Raw genomic sequence first — 22,478 nt, forward strand, 5'->3', positions numbered from 1 at the left:
GTGCTGCAGGCTTGGTGAAGGCCATGGAATAGTAACCAGACAATCAAACTAATCGGGGGACAGCATGGTCTAGCCCAGGGCTGCTGGACATGTCCCTGGAGGCTAGGCAGACAGGGGGGGTGGGAGAGAAGGAACCTAACCTGGATGTTCCTGGTGTTGCCGGCTTGGTGAAGCTTGCAGAGGGGTGGCCAGACAATTATGTATCACATTCTTACCATTATCCTTTGGCACAATTTTGTTTTCTCATTTTTTTGCCATCTCCCTGAAGTAAAACAGTTATAGTAAAATATTGTCAAATACACCACCTTTATTTCTTTCCAAATCTCCAAAAGTTCTATTTTCTAAAAAGCACAGTGACATTGAGATTTTTCTTAGATGGAATTGATAGATACTACAACTTCAATTAGTAAAAGTGGAACTCACTTTCAATATCCGTTGAAACTCTTTCGGCAGCACTGAGAGTTTTTACATGTCAAATATCTTATTAATAATGAATGGAACAGATTCCAGCAACCTACCTGCACAAGCAACTCTGTTAACGCCCAGGTCTGTGGAAGAAAGGGGTAATAGTGCCCGTGTCCTCTGGACTATCTACAGGTCTTTCTCCCTCAGTATACTTTTCATATTCGTCTTATATACTTTCCCATAGACAAGCACTATTACATTTGCCTTTTCTCTATTTCTTCACTTTTATTATTATTATTAACAATTTATTTGCTTTGTATCTCAGTTGTAGCCCCCTCCCTCATCTCCTCTCCATCCCTCCCTCCCTTCCTATTCCTTCCCTATCCCTCTTCCCTAGTCCACTGACAGGGAAAGTCCTCCTCTCCTACTGTCTTACCCTAGCCTATCAGGTCTCATCAGGACTGTCTGGATCCCTTCCTCTGTGAGCTGGCTAGGTCACCCCACCAGGGAGAAGTGATCAAGGAGGAGGCAATCAAGTTCATGTCAGAGACTGTCTCTGGTCTTCTTACTTCTCAGAAAACTGGGAATAGTATTACCTCAAGACCCAGCTATACTATTCTTCATGTCTTTTTTTAATTTTTTATATTAATCACAGCTTATTTACTTTGTATCCTAGCTGTAGCCCCCTCTCTCATTCCCTCCCAATCCCATCCTCCCTCTCTTATCTCCTCCCATGCCCCTCTCTAAGTCCACTGATAGGGGAGGTCCTCCTCCCCTTCCATCTGACCCTAGTTTATCAGGTCTCATCAGGACTGGCAGCAATGTCTTCCTCTGTGGCCTGGTAAAGCTGTTCCTTCCTTGTTGGGTGGCGGGGGCCAAAGAGCCTGCCACTGAGTTCATGTCAGAGACAGTCCCTGTTCCCCTTATTAGGGAAACTCCTTTGGATGCTAAGCTGCCATGGGTTAAGCTAAGCAGTGATTCTAGGTTACATCCATGCATGATCCTTGGTTGGAGAATCAGTCTCAGAAAAGATCCCTGTGCCCAGATATATTTGGTCCTTCACTTCTTTATAACTGTATTTGATTAACAAGACAATGACAGTGTCCAAACAGCAATGAGATTCAACAAATTTGTGTCAGACACTTTTGGAATGAAGCTCTGCAAGAATCAAGTTGTGACCACCGCAGAATATGAGAATGAAAGGCAGCCATATCCCCACAGGAGAGAGATGTTGGACTATTTTCTTGTGTCAGGCCAGCTGGTATATATGTAGGAAGCGAGTCTTTCCCCCTTCAAGAGTAAAGAAAAAAATTTTCAATATTGAACATGTCCTGGTGGTATCAATAATAAAATAGTGGAAGCAATAATATTACCTTCGTGCCTAAATTTTCAGGGTGTTATCCATGCATAAAACATAAAATTGCTATAAATATATTTGTCACCATTTTGAATTTTCATGGGACTTCAGAAACAAAACTTAAAGGGTAAAACCCACTGGAGTTAGTAAGCTCTGTAAATCCCTTAACTCTTGGAACCAAGAAAACACAAATGACAAATATCTACTTCATACAATTTTTTTTATTATGGAGATAACATTGATAAAACTTTTTTGGATTAGCTAAGGTTTTGCACAGCTGTTAAATATTAGCCTGACAATATCCCATTTGGAATTAATAATACCCTTAATCTTGATCTATGCATTTTTTGTCATGTGAGTTCTTTGCATCTTCAAATATATGTGCATATTCTATGAAGATATTCTTTTACAGGGAAATAATTTCACTTGGTCTCGTTAATATTACCTGCCTCTTAGGTTGCCTAAGCTCAAATACTCATCTATGTTGAGTTCTGCTGAATCGTAGCATCATTGCATTTGTTACCAGCCTGTCCTGTCTGAGACCTTCAACTTTTGAAAAATGAAAATAATGTTATGACAAATAGATGTATTGTTTCTTGTGGACAAAATAATGTATGAAGACTGGTTTTTAAAGAACCAGTTTGTAAGCCCCAAACTATATTCATACCATTTCTCATTATCCCCTACAAGAAAAATAGATTCCATGGTCCTTTTTAGAAGCTGAAACTATTATCTTCATTAGCATCCTTCTTTTCTCTTCTATCACACCCCATCTAAGAAAATCACACCCCATGATAATTACTTAGTATTTTTCTCCTCATCCAAATACAGCCTGATAAATACTAGTGGAATTACATAATTTCCCAGACTGGCCTTATAAAATTTGTGATCTCAGCTTGAGTGGAGTTCATTGTCTAAGATTTGCTTATCAACTTCCTTTCCTGCCAGACACCAGAAACTTAAAACTCTTTTAAAAGTCTTCAACAATTCGAGTACTTTGCTTTTCATGTGTGAGGTCATGAGCTATTTGTCTTTATACCTTCTTTCATTTAGCACAGTGTACACTAGACTCATCCATACATGTGTCAATATTTTGTAGATACTTTAGAACTGAATAGTATTGCATTTTTGTATATTCTCCGTCTGTTTACTTTATGAATGTATTTATGGCTATTTAATTTGTTTATGTTTCCTGGCTGTCATGAATAGCCTTATACTGAAAGTTGGAGTGTGACGATTTCTTCAGGATTGTGGCTTTGAATTTTCTAAAGTTTGTACCTGGGGCCTATGCCAATGCATGATTTTTCCAGGCAGAAGGGAAAACCCATTGATCCAGACATGGTGAACAGTGATAAACTAAAACAAGGATTCTGTCAAACTCCAGCTGGAGGTGGTAATCCTTTTATTGGCTTGTAAAACAAGAGTGAAGGATTAGAATGGATGAATTGATACTTCCAGTATAAGAGGTTACATGGCCATCTTCTGGTCTCCACATAAACATACATTCATGTGCACACAGAAATATGTAGGCACATTTACACATATGGATGTAGTTGTATATACTGACAAACATGCTCACACATGTACATACAAATATGTACATACAAACGCAAACATAATTTTAGAATATCAAAAATGGCAGTAATAGAGAGCAAGCCTAGAATGCGTTAGTTATCTACCATGGTGGCACTGAATGCTTAAGTCTGATGCTAAAAAAAAATGGTTTTTAGGTTTGCAAGTTGTTGAAATGACACTTCCTTTCTGAGTCTAGGATTTCTCAAAATGTACTCTCCCTGTATGCTTTTAAAGAAAGCTGCTTACAATTATATGCTTTTCATTATGTAAATATTTCTAAGTCATGAGCTTAGAAAGATAAGTGAGAATTGGAAACACCGAGCTGTTATAATGTCTCCATACATCATCGTTAATCTCAAAATAAGCCCGAGATGTGTGTGGCATAGTGTTTTATGAATGGTTGGCTAAGAATCCCCATTTACTATACCAGTGGGAAGGGTAAAACCAAAAGCAATTTTGTATCATGTGGCTTCCTATGAATAAAGTGCCACATTGTTATTGTTCAGAATGAGCCAGAGACTGCTGTGGAGGGAGTAGCTAGCAGTGATATTCTCCATTGGAGGTTCTGATCTGTGTTACAGAAGACTAGCTGGCTGGCTGGCTGGCTGGCTGGCTGGCTGGCTGGCTTGATGGGGAATTCATTAGAACAAATTAAATGTTCATAAATATCCAGAGGAGGTCTGTGTTAATGGTTTAAGAACACTCTCATTCAGCATTGAGAACACGGTTCATCTGTGTAGCATTTTTTAAATTATATTGTTAAAGCCTTGTTGCTGCATGCATTTTACTGGTCTCTAACTTCACAAAAGCTTTATACCTCTTAATGTGTTTATCTCCACAGCAACCTAAAGAGGTGGGCTACAAGGCAGCTGATTGTGAAATATTGTAGTGCATGGGAGAGTTATTTGTTAACTAGAAAACCACATAAATTATACCATTAGAATTCTTGTTTGATGGACAAGAAATGAGACCAGAGATGGCACAGGTCATAAAACACTGGGATAATGGGAGCTGGGGTCAAATGACTTGTGTTCAGAACCGTTCATAAGTTTTTATTTATTTTGTGTGTGTGTGTGTGTGTGTGTCTTTGTTTGTTTAATTTTTGAACATTCCACCCACTGGTTAAGCTATAACTAGGCATCATCTTTGTAGATAATGATGACCCAGTACTGGGCTACAGCACTCTAATTTTCACCCATAGTCACGTATAAATACATGCTTGATTTCTTGATTCTTAAGAATGAATTTTGGACTGGTCTTCCTACTCACCATAGGGAGCAAACTACCCCTGGCTCTGTGGTTAAATTCATTCTGATGTAAATATGACGAAGTCATTCAAGGGAGTGTGTTTCTGTATTTCGTTAGTAAATTCTGACTCACCCTCCATTCATTACTCTAGTTTCAAATAACTCCTACATTCATGTTCATTAATCATTTGCTCTTATTTAAGCACCAAGCCACCTTCCATTCCTGTGTGTTTGCTTCTCTTGACAAGCAGTTCTAAGGAGAATTCTAGGGAAAAGAAATAACTATTGTCTCTAGTCTTGGGATTTTAATTTTGCTTACGGAACTTTTATTTTGCCTTCTTTCTGCTTGACGTCAGTTCAGAACACAGGATTAGGGGGGTATACCGGAGGACCATAATAATGATGGGTGAATTACGAAGTACTAACTCCGCTGTACTTAGTGTTCACTGAATATTTATTTTCATCACTTCATAGGCCCTGCTGAGAGCTTTATGCGCACAGCCTCATGGAGAGATGCTAAGTAATGAGACTCAAGTGAGTTACAGACTCCATAGTGTTGGTGCCAGGACTTGAGCTCGCATTTGTCCAGACCAACACTATTAGCTATTATGATCTTTCCTCAGAGGGCTGCTCTAAAAGTCAAGATAGTCACGATGAATGTCTAGATAATGTGGGACCCAGCGAGCAGATAAGTCCAAAACATTCTAATTTTAATAACCAAGATTCATTTAGAGAACCAACCAACCAACCAACCAACCAACCAATGGACTACTTCTTTCTACAATGTAAAAACAAGGCAAAGATTAAAGCAGACATCTACTTACTAATGATGTTATTGTAGAGAGTTCTCGTGTTTTCACTGTGAGAGAATCTTCAGAGGAGTAAATAAGATCACCATGTACTGACTGATTATTCCGTGTTTTCTTTCTGGCACTTTATGTATAAAATATGAGATTCATTTGTTGTTCTGTTCCTTAATGTGTAAGGTGGTGTTAATAATCCCACCGTCATAGATTTTTATTAAAATCAAACACACATTATTAGAGTCTAGTGTATCCTTTAAACAGGGTGTAAATCTCTACACGTTGGGGTGTTGTATCTGGATCCACCACTGATCCGTTCTTCCAAAAGAGTCAGGAAGTGTGAGCAGTGGAACCAACCCTGGCAAACAAGCCACAGGAAATCTTCTGACAGAAGAAAAGTTGACATTCCGACTGGAAATTATATGTGTCAAGCCAGTCTTGATTTGGAATACATCAAAGTACCTCATTTAAGTAATCAAAGCAATAGAATGAAATTAGTTCAGTTAAAAAGCAATCATGAAATGGGTATTTGTCAATCAAAGTGGTAACGTTTTTTTTTTTTTTTTTTTTGTTTTTGTGTTTTTTTTTTAGGCAGCATTGATTGTTCATAACTCTACAAGCTGACATGTCAAAGTAAGAAACATAGGCAATCTTGGGTAGTAGATGTGTAGAGCCAGCCACAAGGGGAGGTTAATGTCAGGGTGAAATTACTGAGTATCTTGAATCTTTGAACACCCTTTTTATTCACAGGCTCATCAGTCCTGAAGTATATAGGGAAACTAAGTGGGTATGCTTTGCTGGAGCACAATAAAACACAGCATTGTAAGATGGATGGCTGACAGTTGTGTTATAGTCCAGGAGCCTAAAATGGGTTATGGGATTCTATGCTGTTTTCTGAAAGTGAGGGAGCTTCTTTCATCTTCTTATGCTCAGGCAGTCCAGGCAGGTCACCATTGGTTTGACTATTACCCTGCCTTTATTGAATACTAGAATGTAGCAAATGCCCCCTAGAGCTATGTCTTTATTTAGACCGGAAATATATTAAAAGTACTGTAATTCTTGTAAAACCTCAGGTAATAAGTTAAAAATTCAGTCATTACCTCCTTTTTATGGATTAGAAAGTAAGCAATAAACAAGTTAGTTTGTTTCTTTATTGCACTAGATAGCTGTAATTTAAGTCATCCAGTTAAAATTATGGAAGTTATTGTTTGAATCTAATGGTCTAACTTCAGAAATAATTCCAGATGTTTCAATTTTGAATGACTTTCCGAACTACTATCTAAATCACCAGAAAAATTCCTTTCTTTTTGATAGAAATAGAAATTCCTCTATTTCTTCTTTCTACTTCTCATAAATGTATTCAGTTGTTCATTCCTGACATTTTTATTGTTGTGGGCATAGAATTTGTCATAATTTTTAAATTTCTCTAGAAAGATAATCTTTCAAGGATGAAGAATGGAGGATATTAGTTCATTAAACATTTTAAGACCCATAAAGGAGAAATAATAAATATGACAAAGGTTGTTATAGGTTGTTATTATCTCTTCCGGACCAATGACGCTTTTGCCATGGAAACCTGAGGACCTGAATTAGACCCACAGAGCCCAAGTGAAAGCAGAAAAAGAGAATCTACTCCATGAAACTGTCTTCTGACCTTCAAAAGTGTTCTGTGACATGTGAGTGTCCACGTTTACATCATGTGCATACATATTAACTGCAGCAATAGCAACAGAATAATAATAATTCAAGCCATATAATAAACTTATGTGAGCTATCCAAAACTTCTAGAAATAGTGTATGCTTGACCTTAGGATATCAATAGACAATAGAAGCATATTATTTACCTTCTAATTATCTGTGAAACACTTAGTGGCATGCTCTTTGATTGAGGCATGAAAGGCTGACCTGGATAAATCACATTCATGTCCAAAAATTTTAATACATCAAAGAAAAGGTAAACTCTTTTTTTATTTTTTATTTTTTATTTTTTATTATCAGTTACATTTTTATTAACTCTGTATCCCAGCTGTGTCGTGATCCCTCATTCCCTCCCAGTCCCTCCCTCCCTCCCTCATCTCCACCGTGCCCCTTTCCAAGTCCACTGATAGGGGGGACCTCCTCTCCATTCATCTGATCCTGTTTTATCAGGTATCTTCAGGACTGGCTGCAAAGCCCTCCTCTGTGGCCTAAAAGGACTGCTCCTCCCTTCGGGGGTGGGGAGACCAAAGAGCCAGTCATTGAGTTTCTGTTAGAAATAGTCCCTGTTCCCCTCACTTTGGGAAACCAATTGGTTACTGAGCTACCACAGGCTACATCTGAGTGGAGGTTCTAGGTTATATCCATACATGGTCCTTGGTTGAATGTCAGTCTCAGAAAAGACCCTGTGCCCAGATATATTTGGTCCTTGTGGAGCTCCTATCCTTTCCCCATCAGACTAACTCCCCTTCTTTCTTATGATTCCCTGTACTCTGCCAAAGGTTTGGTCATGAGTCTTTGCTTTGAAAACACTGCTAGTTAGAGTCTTTCAGATGCGCTCAGTAGACTCCTGTCATACATTCAATGCACATCCCATCTGTCTTTCTAAACGAGGATTGATCATCTTACCCCATGTCTGCTCAATTGATTATCTTTTTTAGGTGTGTAGATTTCATTATGTTTATCATATCTTATAGGTCTATATAAGTGAGTATATCCCATGTTTGTCTTTCTCCTTCTGGGATATTTCACTCAGAATGATCTTTTCTAGATCCCACCATTTGCCTGCAAATTTCATGATTTCCTCCTTTTTGATTGCTGAGTAGTATTCCATTGTATAAAAATACCACAATTTCTGTACCCATTCCACCGTTGATGGACATCTGGGTTGTTTCCAGGTTCTGGCTATTACAAATAGAGCTGCTATAAACATGGTTGAGCAAGTGTCCTTTTTGTGTACTTGAACAAACTTTGGGTATATACCTAGCAGTGGTATAGCTGGGTCTGGAGGAAGCACTATTCCTATTTGTCTTAGAAAGCGCCAGATAGCTTTCCAGAGTGGTTGTACCAGTTTACATTCCCACCAGCAGTGGAGGAGGGTTCCCCTTTCTCCACAACCTCTCCAGCATGTGTTATCGCTTGAGTTTTTCATCTTGGCCATTCTGATGGGTATAAGGTGATATCTCAGGGTCGTTTTGATTTGCATTTCCCTAAAGGTAAAATCTTTTAGTCCAGAGCTGGGGTATAGAAAGAGAACAAGTATTGAAAATCATGGAAATCATAACAAGCAGTCAATTGGATTTTTTACGTTTTATAAGTTTATTTATTTACTGACTTTACATCTTGAATGCAGTCTCCTCTCAACCCCGTCCTCTCACTCTCTTCCTCCTCCCCCTCCTTATCAGAAAGGGAAGCCTCCCTCCCCACCCCCCAGCACATCCAGCCACATCAGGACTGAGTGCATCCTTTTCCATTGAGGAGAGGCAAGGCAGTCTCTGGGGGAAAGTGATTCAAAAGCAGACAACTGAGTCCATGTCAGAGACAGCTCCCTCCCTAGAGGACCCACATGAAGACCAATCTGCCCATCCGTTTCCTATATGTAGTGGGACTAGGTCCAGACCATGCATGACCTTTGGTTGGTGCTTGGTAAAGAGAAGAGAAACTGGGTGGGAATGGCATATCAGAGACAAGCTGGAGACCTGTGATAGGGTAAGCTCCTATAAGGGAATGGGGTGGCTCTAACTGAGCCCTCCCTAGCGGCTAGGGATATGAAACTGAAGTGGCCACCTTCTAGCCAGGCAGGATATCCAGTGGAGGGAGAGGAACACCAACCCATCCATGGAACTTTTGACACAAAATTTACCCTGCCTATAAGATGTGTAGGGATAAACAGAGTAGAGATTGAGGGAATGGCCATGGCAGGCATGAACCTGGGTCTTTTGGAATTTTAATGGCATGCTTTATATTATTATATATTACTTTCTGATCTTCCCTGTGTTCTCTGGTGAGCTCAAAATAATTTGATTTCCTATGAATTAAGTGTCCAAATTAGGCACAGAAATAAAACTGTTCATCAGCTCACAAAGCACTTTTCTTTAGTGAGATAAATTAAAAGGTCAATATCTTGGCCAAATACCACGAAAATGCAAAGCTAGTCAAATACAACTTTGTGTGCTGGTGTAGCCAAATATAGAATTTGAACTCGAAATCATTTTCATTCTCTCTAACTTACAATAAGAATGTTGTTGATATACTGTACTTCAATATTTAAGGGTTATAAGATCAAAGTGTAATTATCAAGCAAAAGTAATTTACAACTATTGGAGATTTTACTGAATTATCTGTAGGACATACTATACATGTCTCAATAACAATGCATCTTTAGATTAATTCAAGGGTATAGTTAATTTCTAAGACATTAGTTTAATTTCTAAGACATTGCACTTATGAGCTGATGATACATATATAAACAGAACTGGAGTGTGATTTCTGAAAGACATAAATCCAGCGAACTTGTCGTTGGTCTTGATGAATTCAAGGCTCCAAACTTACATGTTAAAATCCAGTATACAGTGATTTGCTAGATAAAATTGTACCTTAAAGATTATTAAAATGTTTTAACTGTTTAAATTCTATTTGTCTTTTTATAAAATTTGCATAAACTGTAAAAAGCTTTATTATGGTATTTTCATATAAACATTGCCTTTAATTATTCATTGTTGTTTTGTACATTGCTCTTTTTGCTCCTTCTCCCTCTAACTTCCATTCTCCATTCCCCTTTCACTCTCTGATGCCTGCTGTCCCCATTCTCACCTGAGTAGCCACCTCCCACATTTGTATTTGTGAGTGTGTGTGTGTGTGTGCACCAGAGAGTGACACTGGATGTCTTCCTCAATCTCTCTCCACCTTGTGGTTTGAAATAGGGTCTCTCACCAAATCCAGTGCTCGCTGGTTGGCTAGGCTGGAGAAACGTGATCCAGAAATATACCTGACAATTCCTGCAAGAGCTGGTGTTACCAACATGACCCACAGCCCCTGTGGAGGGTGCTAGGAATTTGATACGGGAGCCTTATGCTTGCTCTTTACTGACTGTCATCTCCCCAGAGCCACTTCCCATCTTCATGTCACTTGTATTACTCATCATGGTCTAGTTTGTGACTTAGACACATACTTCTCATGTATCTGAAAATTAATATATAAATATATAATATATATAAATATATATATAATGTGCAATAATTTTCTTTCTTAGTATGGGCTACTCTGATCATTCCATGTTTATTGCTTTATTACTCACAAGAGTTAGGAAATGAAACCATCATAGATATCTATCAGCAGACTGACAGATGAAGAAAATGTGGTATATTCACATAGTGAAATTTCATCCAGCCAGGGAATAAAAGTGAGGTCAAGACATTTGGGAAGAGGGGATAAGATAGTCTTCAGCTTTTCTAAATTCTATGATTCTACACTTTCATTTTCATGTGCAAAGGAATTAGTGATTCCTAAAAAATAGTGACCAATTACTTTTTATCTATAAAAACATATTAGTATGCTGAGCGTGCATGCATGCAGCTGTGAATGCTAACTATATTTCACTGTGTAATAAAATCTCTGTAACTTGAAATATGATTTAGGGCATACGAAGACAACATTGAAATTGAAGCTTATCTGAAATAAATTATTTTATTTTATTTTATTACCATTAGAGGCTTGAAGTACTGTAAGATTGAAAGGATTCCTAAAAAGAGGCAACCCAAGACTTAAACAATCATTTGACACCCACCTATAAAATCCCATTTTTGTATCCACAAAATTGGAACAAAAGCATCCCCAGTCCATAAAAACATTTGTTCACAAAAGTATTGAGAAGAATGAAGAAGCCAAGTTAATTAGCACAAGAAGGTTTACCAAAATGATATGTATAAATAATGTGATATAACATATTGAATGAGATGAATACTAACAATAAAAATGCTGAATAAACAAAATAATTAAGATTGGTTTAGAGCACAAATGCTATTGTCATTCCTAAAGTTCAAATTTTAATTATTCATTATGATTCCCTTTTGATGTTTGAAATTAGACATTTTAAAAATTACCTTTGCTCAAAAGTCCCTAAACTGAAAATAATTGCTAGAATATGTAAAACTTGAACCAGAGAAGCATTTTCAGTGCTGAGAACATCCAACCACTGAATGAGCAAGCTGAAGTTCATCAAACCAATCAATCAGAAAAGCACAATGTGGTAAATTATGTTCTGGCCACTGGTTAGAGAACATTATCAAACCAGTATTTAGAAGAGAAAGAAAATGTGAATCTCAGTAGAGAGCAGCTCTAGAAGGCCAAGGCAATGTGCATGGGAGATGACCTTCCATTCAGAACTGTGTACGAGGAGACTTGCTGCCATAGGAGTCACACAACTTGAAGACAAGCTTACAAAAATTGTTAGAAAGCAACAGCTTATTTAAAGATATATTGTCATTCCTTGCCAGGTGTGGTGGAACACATCTTTCATTACAGAATTTGGGAGCAGGAGTAGGTGGATCTCTGTGACTTAAAGGCTAGCCTGCTCTACATAGCAGGTTCCATGTTATCCATAGAGAATATAGTGTTTTCTCAAAGGAACCAATTTTATTTAAGAAACAGAAATATCCTGGACTTCTTGCATGTGAATAATCTTGAACTGTTTTCTTATTGAGCAATAAGAAATAAGAAAATACCTTGAAACATCTGAGTGGAGATAAGCTCCCATTTTCATGTTTTAGCCTGACGGTCTAGTACTCCCTTCGTTATCCAGAAGTGCATTTACTTTTCAAGCAATTCAATGTTCTCCATAGTCAAAGTGTTGAGGGCTTGGGGAAAAGTGGCTTTCAAAGTTGCTGTTCTCGACCTTTGTCCTCAAATAGAACTTACAGTAGAAGCTTACTATGCGAATAAATGTATTCTCAATAAATATCTTCTTCTGGAAGCAAGGGCTATGTGTGTGTGTGTGTGTGTGTGTGTGTGTGTGTGTGTGTGTTGTTTGCAGTCCTTTGATTTCTCCACAGAGTTGCTTCTTCATCATCATTCTGAACTTTTAACACTTGAGGTTTCCTAGTAGAGAGAACAGAAATATTTCAACAGAACTTATTACAGATATTTGTAACAAAGATGAGTGAAAATAATCTTAGATATATAATCATTTTTAATGAAATTTAAGAATCCATTTAAATCCATATTTACAAACTACTATCTTGAAATACAGAACATGAAGAAGTTAATATAAGAAGTGTAATGTTATCTGGTTTCCTTCTACCTTTTATCAGAAAAAAAATAAATGAAAGTTAGAAGGTAACTTATAATGTCATGTGATGTCTAGGTGGTGTTAAAACCTTCAGCATATGTAAAGACTTTCATCTCAGCAGCTATAACACTGAGGATAGAGCTTGGAACCCACTTTAAGAGACAGAACACTCCAGAAAATGTTCCAACCCTATGCCTGATTCAGGGTCTTGATGACAAAACTATTTGATTCTGAAATGAGATTTAAAAAAAATCTGATTTAATAAACTTGAAACTCTTGAATCTTCATATCTCTTGTGAGTGTAGGACCTGTAAAAACAGCCCATACTTGCTTTTGAATCTTAGGACTTCTCTCTCCTATCTGGGCAATGAAGAGGTCTCTCTCATCAGACCCTCTTTTAGGAACCATTGGAGATGCCAAACTGGCCTGAGAAAAATAGCCAGAGTCAACTTAGAGCATTGCTCTACTTGTAGAATAGTAGGACCTATAGAACCAGTATTGAAGGAGGAGTATGTAATACTCGAGTAACAGATATTTGAAAGTACTAATCACATTGGCTAGAAGATCATAAAACTGGTTTAGAGAACTCATCACTACGTGTCCAAGACTGCTTTTTGTTGCTATGATAAATACCAAAGCAACTTGGGGAGTAAAGCCTTTATTTGGCTTATATGTCTCAGTCACAGTCCATCTTTTAGAGAAGTCAGGGCCAGAATTCAAACAGGAACCTGGAAGCAGGAAATGAAGCAGAGACTACAGAGGAGTGCCAATTACCAGCTTGCTTCCAGGCTCTTGTTCAACTACTTTCCTTAAGTAATGCAAGACTACCTGCCCAGGAGTGGCAATACCCACAGTGTGCTGGGCCCTCTTCTCTCAGTTAGCATTCAAGAAAATGCCCCCACAGGCACGCCTACAGGCGTATCTGATGAAGACAATCCCTTGATTTAGGTTCTCTCTTCCTCGGTGTCTCTAATTGGTGATATATAGACAAGAACTAACCAGCACAATATAAGAACACTAACTCACAAGGCGATATGTAGCATTTTGCTTTTGAACGCCACCTGAGGAAATAGGAAAACTATGCCACCATTCTTACAATCATTAAGCCAGCGGTTCTCAACCTTTGTAATGCTGCAACCCTCTAATATAGTTCCTCGTGTTGTGGTGACCACCCGCCATATTTTTGTTGCTACTTCATAACTAATTTTAATACCGTTATGAATTATAATGTAAATATCAAATATGCAGGGTATCTGATATGCAACCCCAGTGAAAAGGTCATTTAACTCCGAAGGGATTGTGACCCACAGATTGAGAACCACTGATCTGAGCCAATATCTGATAGTTCTATCCCAGTCTCTACCCGCCCTCCATATCGAAATGGACACATTTTGTAGTTGTCAGAATGACTGCTTTAGTTCATTATCCCTCTGTTTGGCCCAGGTGTTGAAGGCTTAGTTTCCAGCCCATGACACTAAGATGAGGTAGTAAAGACATTAAAAGGTGGAGCCCAGTAGAAGGTTACTGCAAGGGCATCTTGATTCAAATTGTATGGCTATAGTCCTCTCTTCTTTTCAGAACTTTTGAGCCAGAGGTTGAGTGGTTTTTCTCTTCCACATGCCCCATCATGATACACAGTCTAACCACAGACCCAATAGCACTGGGACTGACCAGTCATGGAATGGTTCTTCAAAAACTATAAGCCAGAATAAGCCATTTACCTTCAAAAGTTTATTATCTCAGGTGTATGCTATAAAAATGGAAAACAGAATTAGCACACTTTATCCTAAAAGGTGACAGTCACCATTGTGAGGAACATAAATGGAGGCTTTGCAAGGGGTAAATGCTCCTTCTCCTGTATCCATTCAAAGCCTACAGAATAATAATAATGTTTTAAAACCACATCTCTAAAATAAGATCTGAGAAGAACAGTACCCTTAAAAGCTTCAAAGATCCTAATCTTGCCTCACCTATCCTGTTACGTGGAAATCATAGTAATAGCTCATGCCATAGTTTTGTCCTTTCTTCCTTCCTCCTGACTGACCTCAGCAATTCTTGTGTGGATCTCTGTGACTTATGACTTGTCTTATGACCCCTTCTCTTAGAAACCGTGAGCATGATGTCTTTCAATGGCAAATATCTGTCCATCTTTTGGACTTTCCATATCTGGCCAATATTATCGGTGTTTATAATTGTGTCAAAAAATAAAAGTATCTAACCCCTCACATTCTTGTACTAAAATCTTGACCCTCAGTGTGACATAACTATGTAGAGAGGCCTCTGAAAGATGAATAAGACAAATAGGAAGAATCCATGTGATTGGGATTGGCACTCTTAGCAAAACAACCCTGAAGAGCTCTCTCACCTCTTTTTATATGTGGGGACACATTAAGAGAACAGGGATCTGTGAATATGGATTATGTCCTTACCAGATACCAAATCTTCTGACACTTGGATGCCTGCCTTTCCAGTCACCAGATAGAAATTAAATCTCTGTTGGTTATAAGTCATCTTGTTATGGCATTTTACTGTATGAGCCTGAATTTGCTGAAGCAAAAAGACTGAACAATAAGAATTTGCATAAAGCAAGATTATTTTGTTACATAGCACAAGGAAACATCCACCTTAAAACAGGCACAGGCAAGCAGTGACCAGGGAGACAGAATGACTCAGCTCTCAGATGATGTTCAGCTAACATCATCTTTGGTAAATTTAGTTCAGTAAGCTCACGTGCACATGAATCACATTGGAGAGTGTGAAACCAGGCATGTGCACAACACAACCAGCTCAGCTAAGACTGATTTAAGTACCATACTTAGGCACATTCGGCCTTCTAGAAACAGAAGCCAAACGCCCAATCCCTGTTATGCTACAATACCTTGATGAAAGTATCTTGGAAAGAGATGAGATTCTATAATCTATCAGCACATATTCAACTTCATTTTCCAACCTGTGAGAACTCAGCCATTGATACCATACAAGAGATTTCATATTGTTTGAACTGCCAGTAAGGATTATTATATAATACTACCTCAGACTAAAGAAGTGCTGTGATAGTAACTGTGTGACCATAGAGCTTTCCTATTTTATCCCATAAACACTTTCTAGAAATTGTTGATAAGCTATATAGATGGAACAGCTTTCCTAGGTATAGCTGAGGTCACAGATTGAAGATACTACTTTAGAAAGATGAGATACCATTTTCCTGAGAGCAATATGCAACGTGAATCATTCATTTCCTTAGTGTTTTCATTCATGGAAATACCTTCTTACTCCCCTCTAATATTCCAACTGATAGCATACATGTAGTATGATGTATTCTCCCTAAAATACGTCTTCCTCATGACATAATTCCAGTCCACTATTCAAATTCTTCTTTTTAACTCAAAAGGAATACAATCATAATTTTTCATAAGAGCGACATTATCATTCATGATAACATGAACCATCAAAGCGCTCTTCTTTTTCCTTTCATTTTAGATTTCTGTGTTAGACTATTGTCACTGTCTATGGCTAATCAAGATATACCTAAGTGGGACACATTTATTTACAATTTCAGTTTTGGGTGGTGGTGGTGCATGCCTTTAATCTCAGCACTCAGGAGGCAGAGATGGGTAGATATCTGTGAGTTCGAGGCCAGCCTGGTCTATTGGGTAAGTTCCAGGACAGCCAGGATTGATACAGAGAAACCCTGTCTTGAAGAAAGAAAAGAAAAAGAAAAACAGAAAGACATTCAGTTCACGGTCAGTTGGCTCTGTTGCTTTTGATCCCGTGGAGAGGCAGAACATCATGGCCAGGAGCCTTTTGTGAGCAAAGCCACTCACCTCCTGGCAGCTAGGAGTCCAAGGGAGTGAGTGAGATAGGGAGTCTGTTGGTAGGTTTCTTCATTCTGCCTATGTACCATACAGGCACTCATACTACTGCTCTGTGTTGGCAAATGAAGGCACCTCTTCCCTGACCAATTGCTAACTCAGGTGCTGATTGTTTCGAGAAAGGCCCTCCAAGACATACTCAGATGCCTTGCCCTTCATGAATCTCAGCAAAACAAGTCAGTAAACAACTTGACACCAACACCTCACTTTTTTTATTTCACTGATGTTACCAAGACCTCACAGTTCTTAGCTTTTGCTTTTGGTGCTCTATGAGTTCCCAATGTTGCAGTCCCTGGGACCCCTTTCTACAGACGTACCCTTCCATTCCTCCCTTTTACCAGTTTCTTCAAGAGTGGTTGCTCCTCCCCCACTCTTCAGGCACTATCTCTTCTTCCTTTCATTTGTATTCAGCCTAGGGATGTACCAATGTTTCTTATCCATTTCCTCATTTACAAAGTTTATTTTTCAATTAAAATAATCACTGATTTTAAAAAAAAAGACCTGAATATCTTATGATGTGATTGAAGACAGTCTAAATAGAATAAGAAAAAAGGAATTAGACATGTTTACTGAATGTAATTTAAAATGTTAACCCACTAAGGTTGGGGATTCATACAGAAATAACACACACACACACACACAAAACCACGTTCAAAATGAAATAAGTTCCTCATGAGAAAAGGAACTTTGCTTACATTTATGGATGTTTATAGTGAACACTGGTTCAAAAGTCAAACTATTTATAAAGCATATGGATGGCTTAAAGTAGTGACAGTGATGGCTGCCATGTGCAGATAAGGAGATCCTTGTCACTGTGTGAGGCTCACTGCTCCCCTCTCTAGCCTCAGTATGCTTTACACTCAGAGCTTATTCCTATCAGGATTTTATGTTTTTCAATCTTCTTTCCTTAGTTTCATTAACTAATTTGTTAAAGGGTATGCTGTTTCATTTTGGATACTTGTGAGGGTTATACATAATAATTACACTATGTTTACATTCAAGTTTGATCAACATTCTGACATACTATTTTATGTACACATATATGCCACCAATTCTTTTATGTTATTTCAACATGTGACATTTCAAGTATCTGTTGTTAATGACAATCTGCATTTTCAGTCTGGTTTATTTTGTCTGACATTCTCTTACAAAAGTCACTTAGTAAATATTCCCACAGACACATGAGATGCAAGCAAGTGAATGAATGGCTTGACTACACGCCATCATATAACTTAAAAGTTTTCTTAAAAATTCCTGCTCCCTAGTAATAGACATCTGAAATACAGGAAAAAATGCAAAACTAAAAACAGCTTTAGGGTTAAATGTAAATGTTAGCCAAATTATTTAATAGAATAACCAATAGATTCACAATGATAGAAGATCCAGCTTTGGGTTCTCAGTGCACATAGAATACAAGCTGAGGGACAGGGGATGTAGGCCAGCTATGAGAAGGTTTGCCTGGGTTGAATGAAGACATAGGTATAGTCCCTATCTTTGTGCAAACTGAGTGGGGTGGTGCCTGGCTACCCTATCAGCATTTTGGGGAGGCAGAGACAGGAGATGAATGTCATCATCAGATAAATAGTAAATTTAGGATCAAGGATAAAGAATGGAGACTGCAAAGGAACACACACAGAAAAAAATGACCACACAGAGAGTAAATGACTGTTACTTCCATAATCTTATTTTTTGTGTGTGTGTGTTAACTTTAAAAGTAAATCTCACTGATTAACATGACTTTTGCTTTTCATACATAATTTTTTTTAACTAAGTGGAAAAGTAATTTACAGGAACTCTTACAAAGAAATGTCAAGCTGATAATTACATTTTTAAAGCTCATTTTTATTTAATCTTTATATGCTGACATGGGCTGATTTTTCGTCAGGATTACTTGATTCCCTATTTTCTCCTCGATTCTTTAATTAAAATCTTAAATATTGAGATTTGTATTTCTTTGGTTTGATTTTACTTCTAACTTGGGATCTAATACTACCTGGTTCTCATATCTTGTATTCCAATGACAAACAAATTTTCCAAATGTTTTTCTGCATTTTTGAATATATTTAGTGTATAATTTCCAGAAATAGCAAAACAAACCAAAACAGGGTAGTGGGGGTGGAAAAGACAAAGGAATAAGACTAAAACAAAAATGCCCAGTTATATTTAAAAACCAGATAACAAAGAATATTTTAAAACTATAAGCATGTCTCAACTTATTCTCGTTTTGAAATTCAAATATAGTTGGAAGTTCTTGATTTTTATCTGGAAAGCTCATTTGTTGAAACATGGAGAAGACATGAAAAATAAAGCTGTAGTTCTGTGAAAAAACAAATATACACATAAAGGCAATTTTTGGGGGGCACAGAATAGAAAAAGCAATCCTATATAATAAAAGATTTTCTGGAGATATCTCATTTTTAAACTATAAATCCATTTTATACTGTTGGGCATGAAGCTTAGTCTAGAGAGTGGTCAACTTATCAGAGTTTAGATCCTTAAAGAAGACTGAGTCTCCTCTCAGAAGCTATCAGTTGCCAATAGTTCATCCTTTAGCAGTGAGAATTCATGACTACCCTCCCTCCATCTGATATTTTGCTGGTTTGAACTTGTACAAGTCCTGTGCATGATCTACAACTCCTGAGAGCTTGCCATGCTGTATCTAGAAAATATTACAGAGTATTGCTACTGCTCTTAGTTTACCTTCTTAAGCTTAGTAAGGCACTATTTCTGAAGATGTTACATACGTGAGTCACAAAATATGGATAAATCAAACTTTTACTATTCTAGAACCCTTGATCTTATTGCTTAGCTTTCATATGGCTGGAAGTATTATGTATAGTACTGGAGGATAAAAGTAATCATCGGTATTACCAAGTTACGAACTCTATAAGCTACCATAATAATTTGCATGGTAAGGTATGACCATTGTGGTAATAGTGGCATAAATGTTATGGGAGTAACCAAATACATTCTACTAGATGAAATCCAAACCTTACACAGTTATTGGGACAAAGACCCTGTTTTTACATTGTAACAGGGAAAAACTTACTATTATTCTACTAAATGGACAAAGCATTAAGGTAACCCCTAAAGACTCATCACTACCTCCGTAGAGTACTGCATGCATTAGACTTATCAGGGAAACCCCTTTGTTGCAGTAAACAGCAATTAACAGAGAGCCACAACTGATCATCAAATAAGAGACTGCTATGTTCTCAGTGTCCTAAATGGGACACGTGCATCATCCTTATCCCTATATCTCGGGGATCAATATGGAGAAGGAAAGGCTGTAAGAGCCAGAGGTGATAGGTGAATAAAAGAAAGCAATGCTTGTCAGACATTCGTGTGTATCTTTAGAGAAACTGAAGACAAAAGAGTATTAATGGTTAGTTTCTGTAAACTTGATCTCTCAGAGAGTTTGTGTTCTATCTCATTGAATGAGTCCCTAGTGGACAGGACAAGGATTTTGAGGTGACATTGACAATAATGAGTACAAAGATGGATTAGAAGCTTTTAAATTTTTATAAATAATTTGTCATGGTGTGGGGGGGTTTGCCTTATTTGATCTTATTTGATCATAAATCACACAGTCTACTGTCATATTTTAAAATAGCTAAGTTGACTTGCTTCACATCATATTGTATGAATGTGTGTATATATACATACATATACATATATATTTCACATATTTATATGTTTTGTGTGGCTTTACATATTCATCTGTATTTAATGAGGATGATGGTTATATGATTTCTGTGGAAAGACTGTAGTTCTAAAGGGTAAATTTACTAGTGGCTTGGTTATCAATATTTAACAGTTTTTGAAGTGGGAATATACAATTTCCTATTTGGTATTCCAAAGAGATATAACTATTCTGTATATATACAGATAGATGATAAATAGATAGATGGACAGATAGAAAATAATTTAAAATAAATTCATGAATATTTTAATGTAAAATTCAGAAAAGAATATATAATGTGGTGTGTGTTACTTCACTTAACAGATTTTTAAATATTATATCAGGAAAGCATGTTAATGAAATAAAATGAAGAATAAATCATAAAGAAAACAAATTTAAAACACAACAGTAAACAGTAAACATACTAGATCACATGTCCAACCTATTTCATTGTTGTTGGGATATTACTATGTATTTTTCATGTTATAAAACTATAATGTTATAATTTTTAACTTTGATTTCCCGTGTAGTTAAAAAGTCTTTAAATACACTGTAAAGTTAAATATCATCCCCTTTAATATTTCATTTCTATATGTAACAAGATGTCGATCACCACTGTAGCAGTATCGTTATTAAGTAGCTTTCGAGATAACTTTGGTTTTGTTTTTATCAAGAGAACAGATTTTTTTTTCCTCAGTACTTGCTTATGAAAGTGTGGCCTGCATACTACGGATACATCCTCTCTCATAAACTGACTCAAATTTGAAAAACTCAGGTTCTGTACAGAACCGGTACATTTCAGCCAAATTACTACCGTGAAGAGTCAGGTTGGAAAAGTGTTGTGCTCATCGTCATGGAGAGGGTGCTTACAGAAGCCTGACTGGGGACTGAGAAGCCAGGCCCATCAGGCTTCATATCCCAGTGAACGAGCACTTCCCAATTCTGTTTGGACATTAGAATTACTTGGGCAGTTTCTGAGAAAAATGGGTATTTAATCACACCTCAGAACTTTTAAATCAGATCCGCTAGGAGCAGTGTTTTTAATGGGCCTTTCAGGGGATTCTAATGAACAGTCAAGGTTCACAGACTCGGATGAACTAAGTGAAGAGATGAAAATAGTTAACACATGATTGAATATGATTTTTTTCAGCCATGTGTGAAAAACTCAAATGCTGAATGTCAATTGGCTCCAAATCATAGTGTTGTAGAGGAGTAAAGAGAGGAAATAAGGCTTCTCTCACCAGTGTTCTGGGCTTGAAGGAATTAGTTTAATGGAATTTCCAGCAGAGGGATTATACTCTGCAGGACTTAGGGGCTAAGTGTAAAACCAATCACATGGCTGCTGTGTGTATTTTGTTTTGTAATTGAAAAGCAGGCATGCAGTTTGAAGGGACTGAAACCACTTAAGTCTTTTTACCAGATTAGTTTGGGCTGAACTATAACAATCAAATGCTTTCATTTTTCTGGAAGCAATCTAGCTAATTTTATTTGTACTGATTGGCATTTCAAGGTCTTTAGTATTAATTAGCTTATTTGGAAGCCAAAATATTTGCTAATAATTTCAATTTAATTACAAGTCGTGAAATAAAATAACTGGCTGCATCATTGTATCTCAAGCCATTGAGTTTCAACACCAGCGCTTTCTTTTTAATGGAATTTAAACCTCAGTGCTGGCGAGTCCTTCAGTTTCTGCTTGCTTTGGCCTTTGCTCACAATAAGGCTGTACAAAATGGCTAAAGTGTTACATTGCTTCCAACAACCAAAATATGGTTCTTTGGTTATAGCAAGACAAAGTAGAATTTAAAATGTTAGGCTTGACGCTATTATCAGTAGAATTCATTTTCTTTTTATTTTGTAATAGAGTTTTTCATATATTTTGATTGTGATTTCCCCTTTCTTAATTTCTCTGAGATCTTCCTCACCCACACAAATCCACACCCTTTACTTCTCACTCACTTTAGAAAAGAAACTTTCTTCTAAAAATCATAAGAATAAAATAAAAACAAACCAGAAAGGAAACAAAATAAAACAATAAAAAAATAGAAAAAAGAGCCAAAGCAAAAGCACAAGAAATAGACAAGATGAAGAGACATACACATTCATACACACAGAAAAAACCTATAAAAACAAATCAAATATATATATATATATTACGCAAGAGATCTATAAAAAAAGGGAGGAAATGAAAATAAGCATTCAGACAAAGCATCATGACACACACAAAAAAAAACAATTCTGCAAATATTTGCTCCTCCCACTTAATTTCTGACATCCAT

Source organism: Meriones unguiculatus, chromosome 6 (genome assembly GCF_030254825.1).
Source record: "Meriones unguiculatus strain TT.TT164.6M chromosome 6, Bangor_MerUng_6.1, whole genome shotgun sequence".
NCBI lineage: Eukaryota > Metazoa > Chordata > Mammalia > Rodentia > Muridae > Meriones > Meriones unguiculatus.